The 20,378-nt window shown below is 36.8% G+C and overlaps 1 protein-coding gene across 3 annotated transcripts in view; it reads left to right on the top strand.

Annotated features, from left to right (window-relative positions):
* HNF4G (hepatocyte nuclear factor 4 gamma) overlaps nt 1-20,378 on the top strand; it is a 156,945-nt gene that overhangs the window by 51,571 nt on the left and 84,996 nt on the right. Inside the window, exon 1 of one of the 3 annotated variants that reach the window (XM_009213232.4) lies at nt 17,334-17,829. The exons of the other annotated variants lie outside the window; for them this stretch is intronic. The gene's annotated coding sequence lies outside the window, so the exon portion shown is untranslated. Of the gene's footprint in view, nt 1-17,333; nt 17,830-20,378 lie in introns of those variants that run through there. 3 annotated transcript variants of the gene reach the window in all.

Consider the following 20,378-nt stretch of genomic DNA (forward strand, 5'->3'; position numbering starts at 1 on the left):
GTGCAATGGCATGATCTCGGCTCACCACAAACTCCACCTCCCGGGTTCCAGTGATCCTCCTGCCTCAAGTAGCTGGGATTACAGGCATGCACCACCATGCCCGGCTAATTTTGTATTTTTAGTAGAGATGAGGTTTCTCCATGTTGGTCAGGCTGATCTTGAACTCTCAACCTCAGGTGATCAGCCTGCCTCAGTCTCTGAAAGTGCTGGGATTACAGGTGTGAGTCACCGTGCCTGGACATGTTGACTTTAAAGTTGGAAATGTATGAACAACGTTGCAAAACCACAAATATTATTCGATGCTGAGTCACATAGTGTACTATGTTCTTTGAAGTAGTTTCACTCTCAGGAAACCTAGGACATTCATGGGAACAAGCTCACCATGTGAAAATGGATTCTCTCTCTCTCTTCTTTTTAAACTCAATTGCTTGAAATCATTTCAAATTTACATTTTCTTTAGATTTATATTTACTTACTATAATACCATTCCAAATTTACTTTCATTTGCTTTTTTTGATTTTGAAAGTTTCATGCAGATTTGTTTTTATCCTGAAATGTCAAATTGTCTTTCATTTTGTTTCCTGCACTAAATTTGCCTTTATCTTATCTTCAGTTTTCTACCCCCTCAAAGTTTTATATTGTCTCAGATTTTTCCCCTTTGAAATGTCCTTCATGGAGCTCTCTATATTGTTCCTTCTTCATTCAGAATGTGTGACCTCTTTAATCTTGCTGTGCAGCTGTCATTCTCCAAATCCCCTCAATTTATTTTTTTGGATGAGAGTCTTATTTTATTTGACTCAGTGTAATTTTGCCTATGTATTATTGTTTTAACTTTCATGGAGTATATCAGATTGTATATTAGTAATGTGAGATATTACAGATTGATTTATCTTATACCTATGACTGCTTTCTAATTCCTCTCATTTAGATCATGGGACATGTGGCTGCCCTTATTTCTGAAATAGTGTACAGGAAAACACCAGGAAACGAACATTCCAGAATCATGACTGCTAGGTTCAAAAGGCATCATCCAAGTATGGAAAGAGAATTCACTAATGAAGTCCAAATAGGAAGAATAAGAGAACATGTTGGGAGAGGAAAATGAATGAGGCAAGATGTAAAGGTGGTAAACCTTGTTTTCTAATCTTTGGCTGGATTGGGTTAGAATAGAGGCACAACAGTGTCTGCCTACATTTCCTAAGGCATCCTTGAATAGAGGGAGTAGTCATCTTGTTTATCCTAACTGGAACTCCTGTTTTTGCTTGACTTCTAAGATGTCAGTAAGGGGTGATATGGTGTTATGAGAACTTACAGATAGACTCATATAGGATTCTACAGATCCTATAGCTAACCCATGTAGCCTCATATAGACTCTATGCAAAAATTTTCCCCTTGGAAATGTCCTTCGTGGAGCTCTCTATATTGTTCCTTCTTCATTCAGAATGTGTGTTAAAGTTTAAGATAATATACATAGCTAGAATAATATATCATGCTCATGAATTAGATGATTTCATAAATTATGGTTGTCAACTCTTTGCAATTTCATCAATAAAGTTACAGTGTTTCCAGTGAAAAGCCAAGCATGATTTTTAGTGAATATTGATAAGCTCATGCTAAACATCTGTATGCCAATCAAAGGCATAAGAAAGCCAGAAAATCTTGAAGGCAATATTTTGTCTGCTTTTCTGCATGTATGGCACATTTTATAGGTTTAAAAAATTAAACAAATAAGTAGAACCAATTATACAACCAGAAAGAAGTTTCAGAGACTAAATATACAATAAGCAAAACAGAAAATGCATTAGAAGCCTAAAAAGTAAGCGAAGGAAATATGTATTATGCTAAAAAGAAAATGTAGAAAGACAACACAAGTATGAAATAAAAAAGAGGAGAAAAAGAAAACTAATTTAGGAAGTACAAGTAGTAGAAATAAGAACAAGAAAGTGAAAGCAAAGAAATGGGAAAGAAGAACTGATCAGAGAGGAAAAAAGAAAAACTAGAAAATATTCTCAAAGTTTACCAGGACATGTTTCAAAAATTGAACTTTCTTTACTTGTTCTGCATCTAAGCCTTCCTGGAATCCTCCTTCTATTGGAAATGAAGGAAGCAGCCTGTGATAATAGATTCTTCACTTTGTTCCTTCCAAGTCACAGGGTATGTGTGTGTGTTTGTGTGCATCTGATGAAATAATATATACATTGTAAATATGTATGAAAATTAGGAAAGGCCAGTATTTATTTATTAGCTTCTTTTATCTTTAATATCAATTTTTAATATCTGTACTTTAGTCAGTTTAAGGAAATATCAAGTAGAGGCTCATTATACTCTAAAATGCAAATGTTTCTGAGACTGTAAACACCACATTGTCTAACTTCATAATTCTAGAATTCTGTTCCTTTATACTCATACCAAAATTTTCTTTTTTCAAGGATTATTTTGTTAATACATTCTCCCTTCTTTCCTCACAGCTGTCAACAAGCAATGACTGCCTCTTTATCTTCCAACTTTTTTCTTTTCTCAAATTACCAATGTCTTCCTTACAGTCAAGTTTATTTTTATAGATTTTATTTTATTTATCCAATTTGTTTTATTAGACTGTGCTGCTGAATTTTACCTTCTATGGCATTCTTTCAGTGGAAATCCATTTTCTTGATTTTGCTTGACTTGTTGACCTTTCTTTTCCCCTCCCTCCCCCTCTTCTTTCTTTCTCTTTCTTTCTTTCTCTTTCTTTCTTTCTTTCTCTCCCTTTCTTTCTTTCTTTCTTTCTTTCTTTCTTTCTTTCTTTCTTTCTTTCCTTCCTGCCTTCCTTCCTTCCTTCCTTCCTTCCTTCCTTCCTTCTTTCTGTCTCTCTCTCTCTCTCTCTTTCTCTCTCTCTCTCTCCCTCTCTCTCTCTCTCTTTTTTTTTCTTTTTTCAGACAGGACCTCACTCTGTCACCCAGGCTGAGTATGATTTCAGCTCACTGCAGCCTTGACTTCCAGGCTCAAGAGATCCTCCTGCCTCAGCCTTTCAAGTAGCTGGGACTACAGGTGCCTGCCACCATGCCTGGCTAATTTTTGTGTTTTCTGTAGAGATGGGGGTTTTGCCATGTGGCCCATGCTGGTCTTGAATTCCTGGGCTCAAGCAATCTGCATATCTCAGATTCCTAAACTGCTAGGACTACAGGTGGAGCCACTGCACCTGGCCCAACCATTCATTCTTTATCTTCTATGTTGTTGTTGTTGTTTAATTTGAGGAGTACACTTTTTTCTTTTATTTTTTCATTAAATAGTTCCTTAGAATATTTTTAGCCTTACATAATCTTCCTGTACATTCTCATTTGTTTTCTTGATGTAAGATGATTTCTAGGTTTTTGGTTTTCCCTATGACCAGTTCACATATGTCCCTGAGACAGTTTTTCTACTAAAGCATTTATTTATTTATTTATTCAAGAAATGAGTGCTCATTATGTGCTAAACATTTTAGCAATACGTTCTTTCTTCTACTGTCCTTAACCTGCACTCCATTTTATTGGAATGGCCACATTCCTATTATCATTCAGTACTCACTGGTTCATATTAGAAATTTTTTATTAGCAAACAGGGCCGGGTGCGGTGGCTCATGCCTGTAATCCCAACACTTTGGGAGGCTGAGGCAGGCAGATCACGAGGCCAGGAGATCAAGGCCATTCTGGCCAACATGGTGAAACCCCGTCTCTACTAAAATACAAAAAAATAGCCGAGCATGGTGACACGCACCTGTAGTCCCAACTACTGGGGAGGCTGAGACAGGGGAATCACGTGAACCTGGGAGGCAGAGGTTGCAGTGAGTGGTGATCATGCCACTGCACTCCAACCTTGTGACAGAGCAAGACTCCATCTCAATTTTATATTAGCAAACAGCACACTGAAGTCACAAATTTTTATCTATCCATACATTTTACTTCCTTCTTCTAGACATCAAGAAAATCATTATTTTTTAAAATGCCGTTCCCAGATGATTTTAATCAGATCTACCTCTGTGCACTGTTAAAATAGAATCCAGAGTCCTAATCTGGACCATGGAAACTGAGTTGCTAGAATGGACTTGCAGAATCTGCATTAGTAGCAAATGTTCTAGGTGATTCACATTCACATTACATTTTAAGAACCACTGCTGTATATTGATTTCTTTTCTTGTTATAAATGATATCATCATATATATTTATACAAAAATGTACATATGCATATATGCATATGTATGTAATGTTCCATACAAACAATTATATCGTTGCAATAGATGCCTGAGCAGGAAATGATAGTTAAAAGGAAAAACCATTTTAATATATCTTCCATTATTCCAATTGCTTGCATTCTTTCTCCAATTTAATTCTATAATATAGTTTTCCTAGTTGTATATCTATCCTCTTTTCATTCTTTTTCATTGGTTTCCTTCCTACCATTCATTGATATGCTGGTACTCCCCAGGGAGAGGTCCTTCTTTGGTCCTTGTCTTTTCTTCTACACTTAAAGTTCTGCAGAGGTGACTTAGGTATTTCTCAAGAACCATGCTTAACCTGCATCTCCCACTTTGTGTTCATTTAATGAATTAAAAGGTCAACATAAAATGTATGTAGGGCTGGGCACGGTGGCTCATGCCTGTAATACCAGCACTTTAGGAGGCCGAGGCAGGTGGATCATGAGGTCAGGAGTTCAAGACCAGCCTGACCAACATGGTGAAACTCTATCTCTACTGAAAATACAAAAATTAGCTGAGTGTGGTGGCATGCGCCTGTAACCCCAGCTACTAGGGAGACTGAGGCAGGAGACTCGCTTGAATCTGGGAGGCAGAGGTTGTAGTGAGCCAAGATCATGCCACTGCACTCCAGCCTGGGTGACAGAGTGACACTCCATCTCAAAAAAAAGAATTATATGTAGAATTTTCTAATGCTAAAATGTTTCAACAGTCAATGCTTTTCCCTTTCCCTGTGTAATTTACTCATTAACAATTCCTTCCTAATACCATAGCCTTGTTATCGCCTCCCTATTATCTAGAAAGCAAGTTAAGATAAGTACATTATGATTTTATGGGAAACCAAAGACTTGAGAAACAAAACAAAGCCAACTTTTTGTTCTTTATTCTGAGGTTAAAAAAAGAAAAAAAGCTGTATTAGTTAGCTATTGCTACAAAATGCTGCATGACAAAAGAGTCATAAAACTTTCAGTGGCTTATTGATATTTTATTTTTATACTTAAAAGGCTGTAATTTGGCTGATCTAGGCTAATCTTTTCTGAATCAGTTACATGCCTGGCTTCTGATTTGGCTTCAGGTCTGAGGTACAGGTGGGAGGAGCAGTAGAGATATTAGAAAATCTTTTTTTTGTGTGTGGCAGATCCCAGGTGCACAAGAGAACAAGCCCAACCATGCAAGCAATTACATTATGTTTTCACTCACATTTCCTTAGTCAAAGCAGTTTTAGGGCAAGCCCAACCTTAGTGGGATGGGGAAATATACCCCACCCACAGTGGGAGGCTTTGTAAAATTACATCGCACAGGGTGTGGAGGTATAATCCTAGTACTAGGCACTGAGTAATTGGGACAATAATCCAATCTACATCAGAGGGATAGTATATGAATCTGAGGATTCTTGGTATACATAATCTTTTGTTTGTTTTGCCGTTATCAGAAATTTTCTTGGATGATTTTTTAAAAAGGTTTCACTTACTTGATTAAAAAGGTACTACTCATTTACTAACTTGTGTTTAATCATTAGTTCCTTTCTGTAGAAGTGGCAGAAGCCAGAGAAGAAAGGGCCTCAGTTTCTTGCCTGAGTTTGAGACCCCTGTTTCAAACTGTCCGATGAGTAATCTACAGACAATTTTTCTCAATAAGCACCCATAATTTTATTAATTATTTGTTTACCTAAGCCTGTGGCTCCTTAATTTCTCTTCATCAAATCTCCCCAAGTTATCTTCAAGTTTTTCTTCTTTCTCATCCTTATACCCAATTTGTGAACAAATTCTGTCAGTTTCAATGGAATGTTCCTTTCAAGTCCCCTCATTAAATTTTTATTTCATTAAGTGTTTTCATTTTTAACCAGGAGTTTTACTTCAAAAACCTCTGGAGCCAGAGACATCTTATTAAAAAACAAACCTGAAAGTATCCCGTGTTTAGAGGGCCCACTCAACTTCTGGAGTCCTGGCTATCTTCTCTTTCTCATTCACCACTCAAACTACATGGAATACTGACTTCAAAACTCTCCCTTTTTAGATGATTCTCTTATTACTTGAATATCAACTACACTGCGTTCCCCACTCAGCAAAGCCTGATTCATCTTCCAGAGCCAAGTTGGGTGTTATCTTTGCACTTAAGCCTTTCAGGATTCTCAAACAAAGTCAGTGGCCTTCTCCTGGCGTTCTCATTGTATTCTGCACAACTATCCATTCAAGAATTGTTTCATGGATTATTTACATTTGATTATAAAAGCATTAAAAGATCCTTATAAAACTCAGAGGACATATAAAGTGTAAAGAAGAAAATATAATCACTGTTCTTGGCTTCAGAGAATACAGTTAACATTTTGGTACTATATTTTTACGGCAAGATTACTTCATTTAACAACATAGCATAGCATTTTTTTCAATTGTAGTCTATTGTAAAAATTAATTTTGCTGTTTCTCTCCCCCTGCAGATTGTTCATTCCTTTAAAGATCATCATTTCTCATTTTACATCTTATTTCCAGTGGCTGGTACAATCCTTGGCAAACAGGAAGCATTTAATTAACAGTTGTGTGACTGTTAAATGAAATGGGAATATTTTATTAAGTCCGAAATAATTCAGTGAACAAAGGAGCATAACTATAAGCCAATGACAAATTACAAAATAGGTGGTATTTTACTAAGGTCTGGGTATCTTGTTATATTACATATTATTTTTGAAAACCTGACATTGTGTCAAGGCAATAGTCATGCTATAATTCTGTGTTAATCTTGTTTTCTATTTTTTTGACCTCGGGAAATTATTTGCTGTAATTATTTCCAGTCACATAAGACTTTAGATGTTAGTCAAATAGTGTTGTAGTTTTAGCACTGGTAAGAGATACAAGGGGTTAAGTCACTCTAGTCTTTTTTTTTTTTTCTTCTTCTTCTTCTTTTAAAGACATGTAACTTCTTTGTCTGATCTCCTTATGGTCCTTGTCACAACTGTATGGCTTTTAATCACTCATACATTCAGTGAGTTACTGCACTGCTGGAACCTTAATAATGTTCTAGTTTGTTTGGATGATCTTCCTGATAAAGTCCTGACAATCTCTCAGTATAATGGGAAGACAATCAAAATAAAAAATGCTTTAAGAGTTCAGGTAGTGGAGCATACTATTATTTTTCACACAGTGCAAGGATATTAAAATACAGACTTTCATGCATTTGATTGAGTTTGTGATGGAATCCAAGAAAAATTGAAAATTTGAATTATTCTACTGCCAGCAGGGACCGTATATCATGAACAGAAAAGCAGGCATATGTAACTGACTCTTATAGCATAATCTGAAAAGTGTCAGCTTGCCCTCCTTTTATATGAGTTTCTGCAGTATATCTAAGCAATTAATTCATTATATAACTCTCTTATATTTGCAATCACCACCTGGAATTTTACAAAAATTTAAAATGTCATCTTCAGTGCACATCGTTTGAATAGTTAAAATGATGTCTTATATTGATAGCGTGTTTCAGTTTTTTCAAGGTGCTTTCTGTTAAAGTGTCTCATTTGACTCAATAGCCCTCTGAAAGTAAGCAGTGGAACTCTGATAATTCTCCAGCCTGCTCCATATCTTCTGTCTCCTTCCTTCTTATTAGGAAGCAGTTTGGTGTGATGGAAAGAGCAGAGAATATGAATTCAGGTATTTAGCTCTAACCTTGTCTTGAATTACTTTGACAATGGAGAGATAATTTTCAGTTCTCTGAACCTTGGTTTTCTAATTGGCAAAATAATAATAATAATGTTAAAGTGTACTCCCAATGTTGCAAGGATTAATTAAGGTGATATCCAAGAGCAAATGTAACATTCATGTTAGCTTCTTTTAAGGGCAGCTTGGGATGATGGAAAGAGAACAGATCTTTGCTTCGTGGCTTCTTATTTATGGTACTTGAGCAAGTTATCTACCCTTTCTGAACTTCATTTTTCTAAGTGTGAAATGGCTGTAACAATACCCATCTTGTGAAGCTGCTGAAAGATAAGGTAACATATATGCTGATTCTAGTATAGTTCCTAACTCAGAGTCGTATACCCTATCGAAAGTGTTTCCCCTTCTTTCATCTTTCTTCCCTGCCTCCTACCACTCCTCTTTCCCACCTCCTGTCTTTCCACTTTACTCTTCAGCCTCCCATCTCAACTTTGTTTGACAGAAAAAGATCAAGAACGTGATTGGAGAATCTCGAAATTTAATACTTTAGAAAGTATTTAGCTTAGAAATTCTTTTTTTCCAAACAAAATTGTAATTTTCAGTTGAGGCAGGAGATGGGGATTCAAATTCTCTGCCCTCCTTTTGAGAAAAGACCCTTTCCTGGCCCACTTTGACATCTCCATTGAATCCTATAAACTTTGCACAGTAGAATTTGGAAAATCACCGGTGTAGCCGAACCCTCTCATCTTGCAGATGGAACAACTGAATTTGAGGGAAGTTGAGATACTTGCCTAAGCTTGTGAGGCTGGTAAGTGGTGAGCTAAGACTAGAACTCAGTCGTTCTTTGCCTTACCCTGTTCCTTTAGTAAGTAAAGATACAGAGTGCAAATGTGTATAATTACATTCCTCTCTTGAAAGATGTTAGTCTGTTTGTGCAGATGGAACTTACATTAAAAGATGAAGAAAGTAAAGTACTATGACATAACCATGAAATGGGTGAAATAGGTAAATCCATCAAGAAGAGAGGAACATGGATGATCATTGTTTTGCGGGGCGGGACACTGCAAACTATGAAAGCAGGAATTTCTTTGCCGTGCTCACTGTTATTTTATTCCCAGTGCGTAGAGAAGTGCCTGGTTTCCTACAGGGAATTAACAGTTTTAAAACATTAAATAAATGAATGGCTAAATGAGATATATAAACGAACCAGTCCTAGATAAAGGGCAAGGGTTTAGAAAAGTTAGATCAGAGTGTTTAAACAATGGGCTGATCTTCATTGTTGGGCAATGACATATGTTGAGTGGGTCACAATTTATATATGAAAATGTCATTATGTCATGGAAATTGTTTAGATTTTTATGTGATAGATACATAAAATACATTTGGATCAATACGCTTGTGTGTATACTTGATCACAAGTTAAAATGTATGTCTCACTATAGGTCATGATTTAAAATGTTTGAAAAATATGGTTTTAGACAAAGGAAATACTAAAATTTGAGGCAGGCATGTGAATGTTTTGTGTGAAAATAGTGAGTTTAACAGTTTTGCCAAATCTGAGGTGAAGAGAATAGTGAAATCAAGTCTATCCAGGGGAAGAAGAATCCATTTGGCTCTTTAGCTATTAAAGAATTACAGGGACTCCACTTCGCCTCTGACTGTCTCCATCATCCACAATAAGAAGATTTAACAAAACTACATGTTAGAAAGACTAGATAGCTTAATCTTACAGGAGTGATTCACACGGATTGTAACTGGGGGAGGAGACAGAGAACGATGCAAAAGAGGCAGCACAGGGTAGGAAAGTTATGGCTTTAACAGGTGGCACCTGCTAAAGAAAACCATGGTTTTTTGGGCATGGTTGGGGTAGATGAAGTTAAAAAAAAAATGTGAATGTGTGATGACAAAAGGGAGACTAAATTGTGAATAATTTCACATAACGTCTGTCTGAGAAAAAACAGACAGAAACAAAAACAAAACAAAACAAAACAAAAAAATTAAGAGAACAAAAAGTAGGAGTTAGGAAAAGGTTAGGATGGAGGTGAGAATCGTTGTGGTCAACTAGGTATAGTCAATAGAGATCTCTATACATTGATGAGAAATTAAAGAAGGCATCAAGGTCTTTAAAAAGATTACTTTGAAAGAAAGAGATTCCTTCTCCCCTGAAATCTAGCCATTCAGACCAAGGGGGATGGGAGTGATGCTGGATATAGATAACAAAACTTAAACAAACAGTTAATAAATGCTTCTTTCTTTAATTTGAACACTGACTACAACAGAAATTTAAATCAACAATGTGACATTAGCCTACTACTTTTGTGTTAGTAACAAGAGACACTTTTAAATGTGTCAAAACATTTATTTTGCTAGGTGAGAAGCATACTCTTTATTTGCCCTAAATTTGTTTAATATACTACCATTACTTGAGAAATTGTATAACTTTGACCACTCTCCATATTATGGCTAAATTAGGAAGTTAGAAGGAAGATTGAGTATTGTATGAAGGTTTTGGATTTCATGTCCTTAAAACTACTTAAAATGAGTTCAATATTGATGAAAATAGTTGAGAAAGTTAGAAATCTAATTACAAATGTTTGAAATATGTCCACATAAGTTGAGCTTTTCCTTTTGGTTGGAGTTTATCTGAATTCAGAGGAAATTCAGAGGTCAAGAATGATGAATAATAACAATAATAAAAGTAATAATTTTTTTTTTTTTTTTTTGAGATGGAGTCTCTCTCTGTCACCCAGGCTGGAGTACAGTGGCATGATCTTGGCTCACTGCAACCTCTGCCTCCCGGGTTCACGCCATTCTCCTGCCTTAGCCTCCCGAGTAGCTGGGACTACAGGTGCCCGCCACCACGCCCAGCTAATTTTTGTATTTTTAGTAGATACAAGGTTTCACCATATTGGCCAGGATGGTCTTGATCTCTTGACCTCATGATCTGCCCACCTGGACCTCCCAAAGTGCTGGGATTACAGGCATGAGCCACTGCACCCGGCTTGTTTTTATTTATTTATTTATTTATTTTTGAGACAGAGTCTTGCTCTGTCTCCCAGGCTGGAGTGCAGTGGCGTGATCTCGGCTCAGTGCCAACCTCCATCTCCCGGGTTCAAGCGATTCTCCTGCCTCAGCCTCCCGAGTAGCTGGGGCTACAGGCACATGCCACCATGCCCAGCTAATTTTTGTATTTTTAGTAGAGACGAGGTTTCACCATGTTGGCCAGGATGGTCTCAATCTTTTGACCTCGTGATCTGCCCACCTAGGCCTCCTAAAGTGTTGGAATTAAGGCATGAGCCACTGTGCCTGGCCAAATAATTATTTTTTTAAATACCTTGGCTTAAATTATTTATTTTTAAAAGGAAGCCAAGTAGTACCCCTTTGCTGTTTATTAAAGGAAATATATGACAACATTATAGATGTCCTGTGAGCACATGTATATGTAAGTCTATATAAATTAAGAGAAAGAACATGAGCCTATGCATGTTTATATGTGTTTGTGTGTGTATAAAAGAACATGAGCCTATGCATGTTTATGTGTGTTTGTGTGTGTATTTATGTGTGTGTGTGTTTGTGTGCGTGTAATGAAACTCTGTCTCTAGGCAAGGCCAGGTACAAAGGTCCATCATTTAAGTCTCAGAACTAAATAAACATGTGAGGTTATAATTATTTTATTGAGCTTTCTTATTTTATGACCCACTAATGGCTCATGGATCAGTTATATTGATAAGCACTGAAAACATAGAGCTTCAGAGTTTTGGTTTTTTTTTTTTTCATTTATTGTTTTTATTTTAAAGTGCCAAGAAGAAAATGCCCAGTTCCCAGCCTTAATTTTCATTTATAATAAACCATAGAAGTACAATTTATATAATAGAGTAGAAACTAAGGTGTATGTAGGGTGTATATAACTGGCAATTTGTATGCGACAATAATGTGTTTTCAATTTCTGATGAAAATTGTTGAACTTCATTTTTGAATTTAAAATTAAATTTATTTTTTAAGTATATTTTAAATTATGAATTTGGGGGGTACACACGCAGGTTTGTTACATGGATATATTGTGTAATGGTGAGATTTGGGCTTCTAGTGTACCAGTCATTCAAATAGTGCATATTGCACCCAAAAGATCATTTTTCAACACTCACCTCCCTTCTGTTCTCCAATTTTTTGGAGTCTCCTGTGTCTATTGTTTCCATCTTTACATCCATGTGCATTGTTTAGCTTCCACTTGTAAGTGAGAACATGTGGTATTTGATTTTCTGTTTCTAAGTTATTTCACTTGGGATAATGACCTCCAGTTCCATACATACAGTTGCAAAATACATGATTTTATTCTTTCTTTATTGCTGTGTAGTATTCCATGGTGTGTGTGTGTGTGTGTGTGTGTGTATATATATCACATTTTCTTTACCCAGTCATTCATTGATGAATACTTGGGTTGATTCCATGATTCTGCTATTGTGAACAGTGCTGCAATAAACATAGGAGTGCACCACTAACAGGGTATAAGCATTCCCTTTTCTCCACACCCTTGTCAAAACTGTTGAACGTCTGCATTTGAGTGTATGTCTTGAAATCAACTATTCAGTATCAGGTTAATGTTTCTTTTTGCACTTTTTATTATGGCAAAATTAACCCCATTATGTCATTTAGCATTTGTGAGAAGATAACACAATGCAAACATAGTTTTTTTTTTGGGACGGAGTCTTGCTCTGTCGCCCAGGCTGGAGTGCAGTGGCCGGATCTCAGCTCACTGCAAGCTCCGCCTCCCAGGTTCACGCCATTCTCCTGCCTCAGCCTCCGGAGTAGCTGGGACTACAGGCACCCGCCACCTCGCGCGGCTAGTTTTTTGTATTTTTTTAGTAGAGACGGAGTTTCACCGTGTTAGCCAGGATGGTCTCGATCTCCTGACCTCGTGATCCGCCCGTCTTGGCCTCCCAAAGTGCTGGGATTACAGGCTTGAGCCACCGCGCCCGGCCAATACAAACATAGTTTAAAAAATTTGTTGTTATTTTGTTTTTGCATATACTGTAGATTATTTATGACATATTTTATCAAGAATTGAGATTCTAGAAATTCCTGTCTGTGTAATTTCCTGTGGGAACTACCTATAGATTTCTGCCCAAAGAAAGAGGCGCGAGGACGGGCTATGCATGCCAGTTTAATCTTCCCAAATTTGCCAGCCAGATAAATTCCTTTACCTGCTCTGGGGCAGGTGAATGAATGTGTGGCGTGAGGTCAGGAGTCAGCTCCAGCTGTACAGAAGGAAACATCAGCAGTGAGGAGTAAGTGCCTCCCCCCTCCCAGTATTAACATTTCTAATATTCATGGGTAGATTCAATTTGAAAACTAAGTATAAACATTTTGTTTAATGTAGTGCTTGATTATCTGTCTTATCTATTTTCAAGTAAAACTAAAAACTGAGTGTTTAGCTTTAGAATTATTTAGCTTCTCTCAAATGCTCAGTTTTTATCAACATTTGTCAATTTTAACTGATAGCACCCTTAGCAGAGTTTGTAGGAATGAAATAGAAACATTTCCCAGTTTTGCTTTAAGAGTCTGAAATATTTTGGTTTTTGAAGGTTATATTGCAGTTAAAAAGAAAACCATTTGACTTGATATATGCATATGTTTCCTGAGGTCAGAGCCTACCATTAAACTTTCTAAAGATTCTTAGGTTAATTTTTTAAACTGTGGACTTTTAGTGCAAAAATATTTATCAGAATCACACTCTGGGGGATGAGAAATGTTAGACTTTATCAATATCGTTGTCTATTGGACCCTCTACATTTACGATCAAATTCTTCAAGTCTCATCATATGCACAGAAATTGAAGAACAGTTAATTTCTAGGTAACTAAATTTGGAAACACATGTAAAGAGAGCAGAAGGGCAATGGAAATTTATGCAAGACAGAAATACCTGTTTTCTGAATTTGTTGATATTTAAAATAGGATCCGTACACAAACTAAATGAAACTAAAAATTCAGTTCTTGGTATTCTGCTAGACCTTGCATTTCTTTGTATTACTATTTGCACCATTAAAAAAATATATAAATACATATTTTAAAAAGTTCTGGGCCAGGCGCAGTGGCTCACACCTGTAAGCCCAGCACTTGGGGAGGCCGAGGTGGGCAGATCACCTGAGGTTGGGAGTTTAAGACCAGTCTGACCAATATGGAGAAACCCCCTCTCTACTAAAAATACAAAAGTAGCCGGGTATGGTGGCACATGCCTGTAATCCCAGCTACTTGGAAGGCTGAGGCAGGAGAATCGCTTGAACCCAGGAGACAGAGGTTGCAGTGAGCCAAGATCGCGGGCTACTGCACTCCAGTCTGGGCAACGAGAGCGAAATTCCGTTCAAAAAAAAAAAAAAAAAAGAAAGAAAAGAAAAGAAAGAAAAAAATTATCATGATGCATTAGCTTACATAAATATACATTGAAATTTAGGCCGGGCATGGTGGCTCACGCCTGTAATCCTAGCACGTTGGGAGGCCAAGGCAGGCGGATCTCCTGAGCTCAGGAGATCGAGACAAGCCTCGGCAACATGGCAGAATCCCGTATCTACAAAAAATGGAAAAAATTAGCCGGGCGTGGTGGCGGGTGCCTGTGATCCCAGGTACTTGGTAGGTTGAGGTGGGAGGATAGCTTGAGCCCAGGAGGGCGAGGCTGCAGTGAGTTGAGATCTCACCACTGCACTCCAGCCTGAGTGACAATTGAAATTTAAATAGTATTAGGGACAAAAGCATGAATGAACACTGTTTAAAGGAATTCTGCATATTAGAATTCTGGAATACTTCCGCAGGCATTCTAAAGTCCTAAAACCTGTTGTTTTATGGATTCTAAAAGTCAGGTTTGGTACAGTGGATTTCCAATTTTTTTTTTTTTTCTTTTACTCATAGCACAGGATCTTGTGAGTCCACCCTGAAAATTAAAGAAAGTGGCTCGTTAGACTCTTCAGTCCTAAAGTATAATGTGAAATAAGAATGCATATTTATATCAGACAAATTTAGGCTTTGAATCTTGGCTTTGTCAAGCAGTATGTATTCTTGCTTAAGCTAATGTACCTTCCTTTTTGAGTCTTAGTTTTTTCATGTATAAAGCTGCAGATAGCCACGCATCCTTTTTTTTGTTTGTTTGTTTGTTTGTTTGTTTTTGAGATGGAGTTTAGCTCTTGCTGCCTAGACTGGAGTGCAATGGCGCGATCTTTCCTCACCGCGACTTCCGCCTCCTGGGTTCAAGCGATTCTCCTGCCTCAGCCTCCCGAGTAGCTGGGATTGCAGGCATGCGCCACCACGCCTGGCTAATTTTGTATTTGTAGTAGAGACGGGGTTTCTCCATGTTGGTTAGGCTGATCGCGAACTCCGACCTCAGGTTATCTGCCCGCCTCGGCCTCCCAAAGTGATGGAAATACAGGCGTGAGCCACCTCGCCTGGCCGGCAACGCATACTTTTAAAGGGATATGAAAGGGCTTGAAAAATATCCAGGAAAGAATTGGCCGTTGTTATTTGTTAAGCACAGTATTATTTCCAAAGGAACTCTTCCAAATTATCCCTGACCAAGCTACCACCCTTATTAAGAGATAGATTGGCCTCTTAGAATATATATCCCTTAGCTTTGCTCATGAATGGAGACAAAGGATTCATTTATCTAAAGGAATGAAAACAATTGCCCTTGAAGTTAGTGGATTCGTGCACCTAAAATAATGGCCTGCATATGGTACCAATCAAACCTTTTATTTCTTGCATATTTTGCAGACAACATGATTTTCAAATACAGGTTGTATGGAATCAAGTGAACCATCTTTAGGAGAAGACTGATTTTTAGTAATCTTTATGTAAGACTATTTGGCAGAGCCCAGATTTGAACTGAGGAGATTGTCTTTAGAGCCATACAATTGAAACTAGGGATATTACAGTGAATATTCAGAGATAAAACCAGTGTAGAAATTAGTATCAGGGCTATATCATTAACAAGATTCTATCACTTGATTTGCCTTTTTTTTTTTTTTTTTTTTTGGTGTGTGTATCTCTTCTATAAAGAAATAGCTATGCTGTGAATGCCTACATATTTGTTGAACAAACTTTTTTTTTTTTTTTTAATTAGAAACTGGATAACAAGAGAGAATAAGAAAAAATGTTCTGCATTTGTTAAATTTCCATGGAGGTAAAGGAAGATTTTACAAGCTGAAAAATGTGGGGGAAAAAGGACATTTCTTTATCTTCTGTAGTATTGATAAATAACGTATTTCCAGAAGATTATCCATCACATCAATGTTTTCAGGTTTATTTGTATCAATTTGAGGAAAGTAGTCTATCATGACACTTTTAACTGATTAGGATATACCGTATTACCAAAAATAGCAAAAGCATATTACAAAGGTTTATGATGTATATAACAGAAAGAAAATCCTTAACTTTTTTTTTTGGTGTATAGAAAGTGTTTTTTTGGAAAAATTCTCCCATATAATCTGAGAACAATGTAATTTATTAAATGTATGCTTAATTGCCTATTAGATAATTTGCTAATTTATGTGATATACCTGGTAACTTTTGGTTTATTAATCTAAATTTTAAAAAGTTCATCAATAATTAATAATAACACAAAAGTTTAATAAGATTAACTGGAAAGTACATAATATCCACAGTAAAATTAAATCAAAATTTGGGAAAAATAATTTCCCCTTCTTTGAGAAGCACTCATTTAAATTGTATACATGCATCGCCATGGCAGAGCACCCACCACATACTGAGTGTTGAAACTGTCAAAGCTGGCAGCCACAATAAATCCTTGAGTATTTATTGTACCTGATAACAGACTACAGGTCTTCTCTCTGATATTTAGTTTTAATTTTAAAAGTAATTTTTATCAGTGAAACCAAGAGTGAATGATAGAGATAATAGACAAAGTAAAACAAAATTCAGGCAGAGGTTAAAGAAGTCCAACTTTATTAATTTTTTGTATTGAAGTATGATATTGAAATAATATTTTACTCATATTTTCCATGAACCTTGCCAGAAAATATATTTGGGATAATTAATAGTGTTATACATATTACTACAAAGGAAGTAAGGACTCTTCATTTTCAATCTTAATGACTCAAACAAGTAATCCCATTTCTCTGATCTCATTTCTTTTCTTTTCTCTTTCTTTTCTTTTCTTTTCTTTTCTTTCTTTTTTTTGAGATAGAGTCTCCAGGCAGGGGTGCAATGGCGCAATCTTGGCTCACTGCAGGCAGGGGTGCAATGGTGCGATCTTGGCTCACTGCAACCTCTGCCTCCCGGGTTCAGATGTTTCTCCTGCCTCAGCCGCCTGAGTAGCTGGGATTACAGGCACCAGCCACCACATTCGGTTAATTTTTGTATTTTTTATCTTAGTGGAGATGGAGTTTCGCCATGTTGGCCAGGCTGGTCTCGAACTCCTGGCCTCAGGTGATCCAGTCCTTCCCAGTGCTGTCCTAAAAAATGCTAGGATTACAGGTGTGAGCCACGGACTCGGCTGGATCTAATTATTCTCACCAGAGGATGGAATTAGATCACTATTTTTCTAACAGTGCTCTGTAGAGTCCTACAGATCAGAAATGCTTTTTATTCTCCCACACAATTCTGATTTTGTATTTTATCCAGTAGTTGCACGCTTGGAATGTATTTAGATACTTTCATAAAGTAAAGGTTTGAAAAGCCCCTGGTCTAGATTATGTCTGAAATTCCTTTAGTTTTAACATTTTATGAGCCATTTATTTTTTTCCGAATTCCTATCCTTGAGTCAGACACAGGAATTACCATACAAATTTTGTGCTTTTCCACTTCTGGAACTGCCTTGTACTCCAGACTTTTCATGGAATATCCATCTGCTCTTCTTACTAGTCGAAATTCCATTTGTTTTTCAAGGTCCAACTCTGGCTGTCCCTGAGATGAATTGAATTATCAGCCAGGAAAAAAACTTTCTTTCCCTGGGATTTTGAAAACAGTAGGTTAGTATTATTTTTGAGACACTTACCTGTTCTTCGTTCTGTTATGGATGCTATGTACTTGATGAGTTTCTGTCATTCTTACAGGAACTGGGCAAATCTGATAAGCAAGAGTAGGGCAATGAATGTAAGATAATGGTGGGAGCTCAGGGCACTTTCTAGGATGTACACATTTCATCAAGTGGGGGTGTCACAGCCTTAATGAGATTTCTGTACTGTCCACAGGGAAATTTAAGATCAACACGACCAAATTCTATTTCAATAAAAATTGTGCATCTAAATTTTTAGAGAAATTTTTGACATCTGAAAACTCATTTATAAAAATAAAAACGTAAAATGCCCAAACAAAAAAAAATTGTGTAATGGCCACTTGTACGCACCTCTGGTCTGCATACCCTGTGCCTGTCTTCATCCTCTAACGTAAACATAATCTGCTTGCACCTTTGTTCAGGAAAATTTTGTGAATTTTGTTAGAAATGTTCAGATAGCCTTTTTATGTAAGCTTGAATAAAATCATGACATTGAATTTTTAAAAAATCTAGTGCAAACAACTGTCAAGAGCAATATGACAATGTCCTCAAGAAAATCAAGTGGTTAAGTGGATCATCCTCAAATTTAAAATCCTTTGGTCTCACCCTCAGGATGTCCCCTACTTGAGGCTTCGCAGTGTAAAAGCCTTCCTGAGTAAAAATGAGATTAAGGAACATTTCACAGTGCCTTAAGCAGCAGATAGATTAATTAGTTGCCTAGAAAAAATTAAAAGTCTCATCTGGAAATTTGGAAGGATTTTAATGAGACCTCTTTGTATTGATCTTGAAAGATATAGTTTGTATTAAAAACCTCCCCTCCCCTCTCCCCTCCCTTCCTCCCTCCCTTCCCCACTCCTCCCCTCCATCTTCTCCCTTCCACTCCTTTTTCAGAAGGAGTCTCTGTCACCCAGGCTGGAAGTGCAGTGGCACAATCTTTGCTCACTGCAACCTCCACCTCCCAGGTTCAAGCGATTCTCCTGCCTTAGCCTCCCGAGTAGCTGGGACTACAGGCTCGCGCCACGATGCTCAGCTAATTTTTGTATTTTTTTATAGAGATGGGGTTTTACCATTTTGCCCAGGCTGGTCTTGGAATTGACCTCAGGGTGACCTGCCTGCCTTGCCTCCCAAAGTGCTGCTGGGATTACAGGTGTGAGCCATCAAGCCTTCCCACTGTTGTCTCCCACACCATGCCCACAAGTTTTATATTCTTTTAAATACTGCTTGCTGGTCATCATGCTTGCTTTTTCCTTATTAAGAATATGTTTGAATTTTAATCTGTAAAAACAAAATTTGATGCAGTCATATCTTGATTCTATATCTAACAGCAGTAGTGTTTATAACATATTTACACCATTGTTTTATTATTGTTGGCAGAAGTAATTCCTAGTTAACTTTTCACTTTCTGGTTAAAATTGGAATCTAGTTTCTTGTTCTGTTTATCACTAAATAACAGAGTATTCAGTAGTGACTGAATATTAGGAGGGACAATTGAACACTTTTAAACTCAATGTCATGTGAAGTGAACATGCTCAGGGATCATGAAATAAATTTTGAAATGATTTGTTTATAATAAAACAAGAGCTCTTTAATGAGGAAATGGACAATAGCATGTTACATTTTGCTAAAATAAATATAAAATGGATTATATTTCTACAAATAATGAATGTTGCTATATTAAAATACTTATTCATTTATTTCAAATAAGTCACTTTTTAAAAAAAAAATTTTATCTTAATAAGTTAGTCAAGGGATGGTTACCTTCTCTTTTCAATGCAAATGTAATTCCTTAAGTGGTTTTCATGGCCCAGGGCATGACTGCATTTCTCTGCATCTTTTCTCTTTAACGCGGCTGTTAACATTAAGCAAGCAGAGGTGTTCTCTTGTTAAAAAGGAACAATCCACCCATTCCACCCAGAGAAGTTCCCTCTGGTGCTCGGCCCCTCCCTGCACTCACGTCTGCAGTGAAGCCATTTCTTTTCTCAGCTTTTGTTACACTGCCCCCTGCATCTCGCCAAGTGGACTCGCAGTCTAAATTGTTCAGATTTCTCATCTTTTTTTCTCCGTAAAACGTAAACATACCATTGGTGCAACTCTTCCTTGAAGTTTAATGTCGTGTATTTAATGCTAGGCTTAGGTAAGTGAAACATCCACTCTCTAAAACTGAGAGAAATCATTCATTTAAATAGAATGTATACAAATACTGTAAAAACTGTATATCAAATAGCTCTTAAAATTTATTATAATAACACTTATTAAGGATTAGACAAGGTGATATCTTAGCAAGTGTTATTAGTTATAGTTTCTTAGGTGTATTATCTCTGTGTTGATATGTCTCGATCAATAATAATCAGCACTGATATAACTGACCTTTTAGTACAGTTTGCTATACACATGGACACTTTCACATAAAATACTTTATGAATTATCACAACTTTATTATTAGTAGTATTACTGATTCAAAAGTAAAGTTAAAGAATATTCAAGTTAGAGAAGCCAAGTAGATGGCTGCTCTTCAGAACGTAA

The sequence above is a fragment of the Papio anubis genome, chromosome 8, assembly GCF_008728515.1.
Source record: "Papio anubis isolate 15944 chromosome 8, Panubis1.0, whole genome shotgun sequence".
Lineage (NCBI taxonomy): Eukaryota > Metazoa > Chordata > Mammalia > Primates > Cercopithecidae > Papio > Papio anubis.